This window comes from Morus notabilis, unplaced genomic scaffold (assembly GCF_000414095.1).
Source record: "Morus notabilis unplaced genomic scaffold, ASM41409v2 Scaffold45, whole genome shotgun sequence".
Classification (NCBI taxonomy): Eukaryota; Viridiplantae; Streptophyta; class Magnoliopsida; order Rosales; family Moraceae; genus Morus; species Morus notabilis.
The window spans coordinates 818,973-830,236 of NW_010366164.1; the positions used below are offsets into that span (position 1 = coordinate 818,973).

General features: G+C 35.9%; 1 pseudogene; it reads right to left on the bottom strand.

Annotated features, from left to right (window-relative positions):
- Positions 1–5,323: 5,323 nt before the first annotated feature.
- Positions 5,324–7,983, bottom strand: LOC21410101 (annotated as a pseudogene).
- Positions 7,984–11,264: the final 3,281 nt, after the last annotated feature.

The following is an 11,264-nucleotide window of genomic DNA, read 5'->3' on the forward strand; positions in this document are numbered from 1 at the left end:
TTTCCCAAACTTAGCTTCCTAAGAGGTCCAAGTGTTGATTTTTATGGAGGCTTGGCCTCCTCTTTTTTTTTTTTCAACTTTTTTTCACTTTTTTTTGTTGCCATTTTTGACTTTTTTTTTTTTAATTTTTCTTCTCTCTTTTTTTTTTCCTTTGCCTATTGTTTTTTTTTTTTTTAATTCTCTCTAAATCTAATCTAACAATATATAAGAGTCAAAACTCTTTTTTATAAGACTGTCACTCTACTTATTTCTTTTTTTTTTTTTGTTTTGTGAATTTTTTTTTACATTTTAATTTTTTGTGTATTTCTTAAAAATATATTGTTCCTTTCTTTATTTGTATGAGAGTAATTTTTTCATGTGTTTTTATTTATTTTTAACTGGTTAAAATAATTTTTTAAAATGTGTTTCTATTTTTTTTTTATCAATTATTATCTTTACACATATTCTTTTATAAAATAAATATAAAAAACTTTAAATGGTTATATAAATAAATTTCTCACTATTTAATAAATAATAAACTCTTAAATGTTCCTAACACAGTGCAGAACAAGTACACAATTAGTGCATTAAAAAATAGTAATTATACCTCTTAAGTTTTGTTTTTTTCCTTCTAAATTTAACGCTCTTTTTATGGAAACATATAACAATTTCAGGATGAAAAAAGTCTCAAAAGATTCTTTGTTGAATTAATCGTTTTTTGTCTTGTTTTGCTCCGGGTATTTATTTGTTGAATTAATCGTGGTCCTATTTATGCGTTGCTGATAATAAATTAAGTACGAAATTTTCGTGCTGATATTATGAGTATATATTCTAATGGGGCGTACTATTCTTGTCAAATTTTTTTCCCAGTCCATCAATCACTTTTTCTTTCGTTATATTTTTAAAATTTTCTTGTTGTCCCATTGGTGGCAGATGAATTATAGGGGTGTTTAGTATAAGATAATCTCAAGAATGAAAATAGAAAATTTTCAAATTCTCATATTTAGTACATATTGAAACATTCAATATTTAGACTGTATGGAGAAATAACTTGGCTAGGGAAATGTTTGACCAATGGCGGAGAAATCGCCATTGATATGGTTTTTGATATGATTTATGTATGACATTGTTGTTGTCATTCATAATAAATATGTATGACATTGTTGTTGTCATTCATAATAAATATGTATGACATTGTTGTTGTAAGTGTTAATAAATATGTATGACATTGTTGTTGTGTACACATAATGAATGCTAATGTAAGGAAGCATCAATGGACTGCATTGGAAGATTCAAAGCTAGTAAAGTGCTTATTGGATATGGTGAATAGTGGAAAATGGAAAGTAAATAATGGTACGTTCAAGCTTGGTTACTTACAACAATTGGAAAAAATGATGAATGAAAAGATTCCACAATGTGGGCTTAAAGCACAACCACACATTGATTCTCGTGTAAAGATATTGAAGAAACAATGGGTGCGTTTGGAATTGGTTTCAAAACGTTTTTATTTTTTGTATGAAAATGAAAACGAAAACGTTTTTATTTTCATTTTAGAATCATTTCTGAAAATGTGTTTGATAGTTTTATTTTGAGATTGTTTTCAGTTTAAAAAAAAACTGAAATTGTGTTTGGTAGTTTAATTTTTAAGAACATGTAATAGTATTTAATAATTTATTTGTGTTTAGTGTTGACAGTTTTTTAATCTAAAAACGATGGTTAAGCACGTGTGCTGCTCTACTTCTAAGTAAGAACCTAGAGAGAGGAAAGGAATTTTTTTTTGCTGGAAAGAGGAAAGGAATACTTAAGAGAGCTTCTAGAGAGACAGAGAGAGAGAGCGCGCTTCTAGAGAGAGTGAGAGGGAGAGAGAGTTCTATCTGTTTGATCCATGGTTGTTGATTTCTGGTTTATATAAACGTTGTTTGTTTGTTATATGGGCTCATGGCTATGATGTTATTGTAAGTTCTAATAGAATAAAATCTTTCATTTTGTTGCTATTTCTTTGCATTACAGAGTTCTATAGATAGATCAAGGAATATCTGAGCCTAATTTGAAGACTTTCCTTTCACTCTGTCCCCAAACATTGCATTGCAGAGTTCTATCTGTTTGATCTATAAACGTTGTTTGTTTTTTTCTCTCGTACTCGTGAAAATGGAATTTTAACTTTTATTATAATCAGAGTATGAGAGAGAGAGAGGCGCGCAGGGTATGAGAGAGAGAGAGAGAGAGCGGCTTTTGAGTAGGGGATAGAGTGAATCGGAGCAGGTGAGAGAGAGCGGCGAAGAGAGAAGGAGGCGCAGAGAGGGGAGAGAGAGACGTGAGATGAGAAGAGCATATAGAAGAGAGAAAAATCTGGGAAGAAAATATGCTCCGGCGAGATTCGGCTATGGCCGCCAGTCGCGAACGCAGAGAGAAGAGAGAGAAGAGGAAGAGGCGACAGATAGAGAGAGAAGAGAGCAGTCAGATAAGAGAGAGAAGAACGGAGGAAGGAGAAAATGAAATGGGGAAAATGAAAACGGATCAGATTTTCAATAAAAGACAAAAACATTTTTATTTTTAATTTTTAGAAAATTTTGCACCAAACATGTTTTGTTTAAGCGTTTTCATTTTTTATCCTCAAAAAACGTGAAAAACAGAAATAAAAACGGAAACAAACAGGCCCAATATCATACTATTTCTGAAATGTTGGGCCCTGCCGGTAGTAGCTTTGGTTGGAATGATAAGGATAAATGCGTTGTGGTTGAGAAATATGTGTTTGATGAGTGGGTTAAGGTTAGTATTTTTTTAACCGGTTATAAATTTCAAGTTTCAGTATATTAGGCTCTTTTAATGTTTAATTTACATTCCATATCTATTACAGAGTCACCCAACTGCGAAAGGCTTAAAAAACAAGCCGTTTCCTTATTATGATTAGTTATGACTTGTGTTTGGAAAGGATCGTGCTAATGGACAAGGTGCAATGGGATTGACCAATATGGTTGATGACATTGATAAAGAAACAGAAAATGATATTGATTATGATCCATTGCTTATGTGAACATGGATATGTATGCAAGTATTGGTGGTCCTAGCATACAAACAACTTCAACACCATTAGCATCAGGAAGGAAAAAGAGAAAGAGATCTCAATGTGGAGATGTATTGGTTGATACTTTAACTGAGACAGTACATAAGTTTTCTTATATGTATGCTATGGCTTGTGAGAATATTGGTAGGCTTGCTAATTGTTTTCAATATGATACTGATAGTGCTGCAAGGAGGATGTAGGTGTTTGATGAAGTGAAGAAGATAGAAGGACTAACAAATGCACAAGGGGTACGAGTCAGAAAACTTCTTGTCCAAAATCATGACTACACCAACTATTTCTTCACGTTAGATGATGAATTTAAATTAGATTTTCTTCTATCACTTTTGGAATGAGTTAGGTTGAAGCTTTTGATGCTATATTTACAAACTTGAGTATATGGTCCAATATTTAGATCTTTTGATGGTATCTTTGGAATTTTTATACGTGGTCCTAGATTTACACTTTTAATTTCAAGTTTGGAACCATGTTCGAGTATATGCTCTCATATTTAGAGCTTTTGTAAGAACTTTTGAGTATAGAGGATTTTAGTTAACATTTTGAGACCCATATTATTTAATAATTTTATGGACTACTTGTTGTATTGTATTTTATACTTTTTAAAATATTAGTGATAATGTTATAGGCTAAATATTTAAAAAAAAATTTTATACTTTCTAAAATATTAGTGCTAATTGTAATTCATTTAAAAAAATATGTTTTTTAATTCACAACATTCTCATGCACAACCAAAAACCGTAATATAATATTTCTAAGAATTTGAGAAAGATTCTTGTATGGAATCAAACACAATAATGTATTATTCCTAAGAATCATATTATCCATCACTTTCTCAGGAATATGATTTTTACTGATTACTGCGTATTAAATGCCATCACATTGATATGAGTTAGTGCAGGTACATTCATGAATGAACGTGACACAATTGTCCATTTCTGGAGGCAAAGAAGCATCTTTACTCTTCAAACCTTAAAGCTAAACGCGCCATTTATGTTTCCTGATAAAGTAATCTCCTACATCACATGCTTGACCAAAGTTTTCACTTTGTCACTCGTCAGCCGCCAAATTATTATTACAAAAATTTTTAGGACCGGCCGGTCGATGATATCTATTTGCAGTTTTGCACCGCAGCTATTATGAGTAAAAACAAAAACAAAACAACAAATCATAAACATGATCACTTGGCTTTGATTATAAATGTACCTTACAAAGTCCGGCACACGCATGGATCTTGCAATTATCGAGCTTGTTTATCGTTGTTGTTGATGAATTCGACTCCCTAATTGCCTTTGTTTTTATTTCTTTGTATGTTTCTTTAATAATATCATAAGTGCGTGCTTATTAAAATATCTTGCTATCTCAATTAAAATGTTTTATGTTAATTAAAATATTTAGTTGAAATGACATGTTATTTAAAACATCTGAAAACATTTATATATATAAAGAGAAAATGTGAACCAAATCCATTACTGACGGTATTGGTTTTCATCTTCCTGAACTTGTTGAAGCTAATGTTGCTATCTCGTCGCAGCCGAATAGAGCTCTCATTATACGGTGGCAGTTTAGGTTACCTTGTTATTCGTTTAAATATAAAAAAATGTATACGTTTTCCTTTATAAAAACGCGTGGATTTTGGTGCACAACAGTCATAGTATTTTCATTTTTCAATCTTTTAAATTAATTTATTTTTTTAAGCTGTCCTCTTGTCATTTTACTAATTATTATATGGCGTCTTTATGTTATTAAAGGGTGTAAATATAATCACCCAGGAGCAAATTGAACGGAGAATGAGAAAAAGGCCCAACTTGCTGAAAAACAGTAGGGTAGAGGACTTAAGTGTGTCCCAAAAAAGTATAAACAACCCGTTAGGAACTAAAGTACAAATAATAAGCCGAAAAACATTAAGAAAAAAAAAAACAGAAGAACAAAGAACAAAGCTGACAACAATCTAAAGCGCAAACCAAAAAAAAAAAACTGATTTTACATCATAAACTCGATAAATAAGATCCATCTTTTTTATGTCGTGGTGCTTAACAATAGTGTTATTAAGAATCCGTTTAGTTTGTTGATTCGAATTTTTAATTCGAGATGAAATGTGACTTTATGTGAGAATTTTTTACTGTAGTCAAAAGTTAGATGTAATTGTTTTTGAAAATTTTTTACTGTAATAAAACTCGAATTAAACTCGAATCAATAAAATGAACGAGACCTAAATATTTTTAATAAAAGGCACATCTTAATAAATAGTAAGATAAAATTCTCCTAACTCAATTCAGGATCGACCTGGTGCAACCTTAAATCATCAAACAAGGCATTCAAATCCGAGTAAGATGAGCCACCTTCCTCTATAGCCCTTCGCCCCATTTCTGCAAATGCCTTGGCTCTGCTCCTCATTTTCTCTGCTTCTTCTCCCTCCATAATCCTTCTCACAGCCTTCTCCACAACTTCCCTCTTCACAAAGTCCCCTTCCACTCTTGACCATCTCTGCACCCCAACTTCAACTCCAATTCCAAGCACTTGAGTCACCAACTTCTCATTGTAAAACTGCTCCGCAAATACCGGCCAAATCACCATCGTAACCCCGCCACAAACCCCCTCCAACGCTGAATTCCAACCGCAATGCATCACGAATCCTCCGACAGCTTCATGTTCAAGAATCACCACTTATGGTGCCCAACCTCTTATAATTAGTCCATTCCCTTCAATTCTCTCCTCAAATCCTTGCGGTAACCACTCATCTCTCTCCACACCTTCTTGCCTCTTCTCCTTCTTCACAACCCAAATGAATTCTTTCCCAGAAGCCTCAAGTCCCATTGCAATCTCCATTAGCTGGGCATCGCTAAAGTTTGTCAAACTCCTGAAACAAATGTAAACAACCAAGTCGGGCTCCTTAGAATCAAGCCGCTTCAAGCACTCGTGTTTGTCAATGGAAGCTTCCATTCCCCTTTTCGCCTTCACTTCAACAACATCATTCGCCTTATCGTACAAGAAAAGTGGGCCTATATGCCACGCCTTAACACCTAAAACCTTGGTGTAGTGATCTGCATAAGCAGATTCCAACTCGCAAAAGTTGTTCACCAAAGTTCTGTAGCTTCTCAATTTCACTTCTTTCGTCGCCTTGTGCATCTTGAAGAATTCACTCTCCACAGCCTCTTTAAAAAAATCAGGGATCTTATTCCTCGTGAACTCAATCTGGTTCGGGAAATTGGGAATGACGAACGGCTCAGAATCAGATTGGATGCTCTTGTGTGGCTGGTAAAGAAACACACACAAAGAAGCGCATAAAGCGAAGTAAGAAGTAACGTGGAAGATGAGCCTGGGGATTTTATATCTAGCGGCGACGTTCGTGGCCCACTGGAAGAACATGTCGGCGACGAGGCAATCAGGATGGTGTTGTTTCAAGGGACGATGTTGTTTCAAGAGACGGTCGAGTCGTGGGCCAAGTAATCTGGTGGCTTTGAAGAGCTTTTGCTGCGCTTCGGGCGTGGAAGCCATGTTAAGGCTCTCGGTTCCTCAAGGCAATCCGACCACTTTGTAAGGGATTTTGATCGTCAGAACGTCGATTTCGGTGCCTGAAGCTCTGTTTTTTTTTAGTGATTTGGATAGAAATGGTGTGTAGTTGTTAAGAAAAGTGCATGTGTCTGTTGTCTCACATGAAAAGTAAATGAGAATGTGAAGTAGTTTATATACATGGAAGGACCTAAGATCAAATAGGTTAACCTTTTGGGTCAAGTTAGACTCCTGAAGTGTGTTGGGTTAGTTTCGCATGCGGTATCTTCCCAACAAGTGGTATCAGAATCGATGGTTCGTATGGGTCAAGCGATCACACTCGGTTGCATTTCTCACGTTGCCTCCCATGGAGAGTTGGTCTTCCCGCAAGTGCGCGGATGGTGGAGCATTTGGTGGACTCGCATGGTTTCTGCTCTCTTTCCTATGCTTAAGTTGGCTCCCGTTTGGAGTGTGATGCTTGGATGTGCTGGCTACTTGAAAACTTTAATTTGAGGGGGAGCTCAGTGAACACACACATGAGGGGGAGATTGTTGAGAAAAGTGCATGTGTGTGTTGTCCCACATGAAAAGTGAATGAGAATGTGAAGTGGTTTATATGCATGGAATGATCCAATACTAAATAGGTTAACCTTTTGGGTCAAGTTGGGCTCCTGAAGTGGTTATATGGATAGAAATGGTGTGTAGTTGTTGAGAAAAGTACATGTGTGTGTTATCCCACATGAAAAGTGGATGAGAATGTGAAGTGGTTTATATGCATGGAAAGACCAAAGACCAAATTGTTAACTTTTTGTGTCAAGTTGGGCTCCTGAAGTGTGTTAGACCAGTTTCGCATGTGGTGTCTCCCCAACAAGTGGTATCAGAGCCGATGGTTCGTATGAGTCAAGTGATCACACTCGGTTGCAGTTCCCATGTTGCCTCCCGTGGAGAGTTGGTGTTCCCGCAGGTGCGCGGATGGTGGAGCATTTGGTGAACTCACATGGTTTATGCTCCCTTTCTCATGCTTGAGTTAGCTCCCGTTTGGAGTGTGATGCTTGGATGTGTCGGCTACTTGAAAACTTTAATTCGAGGGAGAGCTCGGTGAACAAGCACATGAGGATGAAATTGTTGAGAAAAGTGCATGTGTGTGTTATCCCATATGAAAAGTAGACGAGAATGTGAAGTGATTTATATGCATAGAAGGACTCAAGACTAAATAGGTTAACTTTTTGGGTCAAATTAAACTCTTAAAGTGTGTTAGGTCAGTTTCGCATGTGTTGTCTCCTAACAGTAATAAGTGGTGGTGATGATGGTTGATTTAAGGCCACAAGAAGAGAAGAGCTTAGCGATGTCTATGGCGGGTATTAGATGGCCTCGAGCCATGAAAGGGAAGAGGAATACGCAACGAAGCTGGTCGTGGCTGTTTTTTTATTCCATTTCCATGTTTGGTCTTTGCAAGAACAAGTGGCGACTGATGAGGTTATTATCAAACTACTTTTTTATTTTAACAAATAAACACTGTTTTAAAAAACCATTAAAACCATATGTTTGCCCAGTGGTGGAACTTCGGGTGGCGGGCATGCCCGGTGCCCGCAAATTTTTTGGTACGGCGGGCAGGTGCCATTCACCGCCTGTCCGAGCTATTTGTTCGGGCACGGGCTCGGGCAGCCCGAAAAGAATCATTTCCCGGTGGAGGAGTCATCATCGCTGTCCGCCGGATTTTTTTTTGAATTTTCTAGTGTAACCCGAATTTGCCTGAATTTACCTGATTTTTGCCTGAATTTTTTTGACCGTTAGCCCGATTTTGCTTGATGCCCGAAATTTTTTGACCGTTAGCTCAAATTCTGCCCGAATTTTGACCCCAACGCATCTTTCTGCCCGAACCCAACCACCGCTCGATTTTTGCCTAAAATTTCAAACCCTAACGACTATTTTTTAGACCGTTGCCTGACTGCCTGAATTTTTGCCCGAACCGACCCTATTGCCAGAAATTTTACTAGCCGTTTGACCCGAAAATTTAGGGGAAAAATTTTTTTTTTAAAGCTAAAAAATTTTCTATAAATACCCCCCTCCCCCCAACCATTTTCCTCACCTAAAAACTCTCATTCTCTCTCAATCTTTCTTAAATCTCTATTAATCTCTCTCAATTATCTCTTAATCTCGCTTAAATCTCTCTCAAAATGCTCTCAATCTCTCTTATTTTTCATAATGGCTTCTTCTGATTATGGTGGTGATATTCCCATTGATGCCCAATTCAACATCAAAGAAAGGCAATTTCTTAATGTTTTTCAAACGCAGGAATCACAAACTACGGAAAAAATTGTTGAGGAAACTGCAAATCCGACCCCTGGTGGACGTACTAAAGGTCGTGGATGTAATGGTGGTGACACTGGTGGGCGTGGAGGAGAGGCAAGCGATAGTGCTAGTGCAAGTGTTGCAAGTTTTACGAAGAAATGCGAGCACACCTCAGCAGTTTGGGAGCACTTTAACACATTCGAGAAGGTCGACAATAACGGTAACATTAAATACATAGCTCAATATAAATATTGTGGTGAGAAATTACAAGGCAACACAATTCGCGGCACTACACACTGAAGAAGATACTCTGAAAAGTGTCTTCACTGATCTCCGCCAAACGCAATTATCGTTTGACCACCAAACCGGCGGTCTAAGCACGTGGAAATATGATCCGCAAGTTGATCGTATAGAAATGGCACGATTAATAGCCACATTAGATCAACCACTTAGTTGTATTGAACAAAGAAATTGGCAGCGTTATATTAAAATTGTACATAATCTTAATGCACAATTTTTTTCTAGAACTACTCTTAAGAAAGATGCATTAAAATTATATAAACAGGAAAATGAAGCATTAATCAACCTTCTACACTTTACTAGTGGTTCCGTTGCATTAATGGCGGATATTTGGTCCGCCGTTGCCAACAAAGATTATTTAGCTATAACCAGACATTATTATAAATGTTTTGATTTGGATAAGAGAATCTTAGGTTTTAAATGTGTTATAGGATCACATACTGTCAATTTAATATATAACACAATTTTATCTGTCATTGATGAATATAGTTTAAGAGATAGAATAATGACCATAACATTAGATAATGCAACTGCAAACACTAAAGCAATAGAACTTTTTGAAAGTGATTTAAGTTTATTCAGTAATAATGATATATTTCACCAACGATGTGCATGTCATATAATTACTTTAATAGTAAAATCTGGTTTAAAATCAATGTCAGGTCATATTAAAAGAATTAGAGATAACATTGCTTGGATTCAAGATAGTAATCAAAGAGTACAAGATTGGTTTAGATTTCTACAAGCATGTAATCAAAATCCTAGAGCATTAGCTTTAGATATGCCCATAAGATGGAACTCCACTTATATAATGCTTGAACAATGCATCCCCTATAAAGATGCTATAACAAATTATGTTAGTGCAAAATTATGACCATGATTTATAGATAAAACTGATTGGCAAATTACCAAACTCTTGTATAACTTTTTAGGTAGATTTCACGAAGTTACCTTAAAGCTTAGTGGAACTTATTACCCAACGTCACCATTAGCGTTATGAGAACTTTTAAGAGTGTCTATTTTATTTAGTGAATTTAGGAGTTCCTATCACCTCTATTGAAAAGAAGTTTAAGAAATATTGGTCTAAATTACCTATGTTGTATGGTTTCGGTGTTATTTTCGACCCTAGATTAAAATTAGAAGGTTTAGAAAGTGGATTAGATAACTTAGGTGAATTTTTAGCTATCGACACTACTGACCAATTTCCTATTATAAAGGAAAAAATATTTTCTCTCTATATCTCCTACGAAAGTAGGTTTAGAAACACACATCGTGTTGAACAACCGCAACAACGAGACGACAATCTGCATTCATTCCTGAATGTTTTCGGGTTGTCTAAGAAGAAGAAGAAGACGACGACTCAAGGTCAAGAAGAATCTGGGAGTGGATCTTCATCAAGAGGTGGCGGCAACAGCAGCGGATTCAACGAGTTAATGGCGTACCTGAGTGAGGGCTTAGTTGTAGACAGTAGTGAAATGTTTGATTTTGTTGAGTGGTGGAGGGCACGAGCATTAACTTAGCCGATCCTAACACGACTGGCAATGGATATTTTTTCGATCCCGGTCTCCACTGTTGCAGCCAAACAAGCATTCAGTACAACCGGCCGAATACTTGAAGAACGGAGAAACGCATTGCAACAGGATATTGTTGAAGCTTTGGTGTGCATCAAGGATTGAGACCGTTCTGACCAGCGCTTACACGATACAATCTCACCGGCAAGCCAATAATGGATCAACGAATTTAATATATTAACTTTTAATTTTCAAGACGATCCTTCTGCTTCAAATTAAATTTTATTATTGTAATTTGTAAATAGTTATTTACTTTGTAATTTCTAATTTGTATAGTGTTATTGTAATCTTATATTAGACTTTGTAAGTTCGTCAAATTTGTAATTCGTCCCACAATGATTGCACTCTTTTTTCCCGAGGCAATCTGAATTACAAATTTAAAAATCAATAAAGAAATAATTTTTTATATATAGTTCATGTGTTCATTTTAAATTTTAAATTGTAATATATATATATATAATAAATATATATATACATTATACAATATAAAATTTTTTTAAAAATTCAGGCAGGGGGGGGGGGGACGGGCGAACCGACCGGGGACCCGGAGCC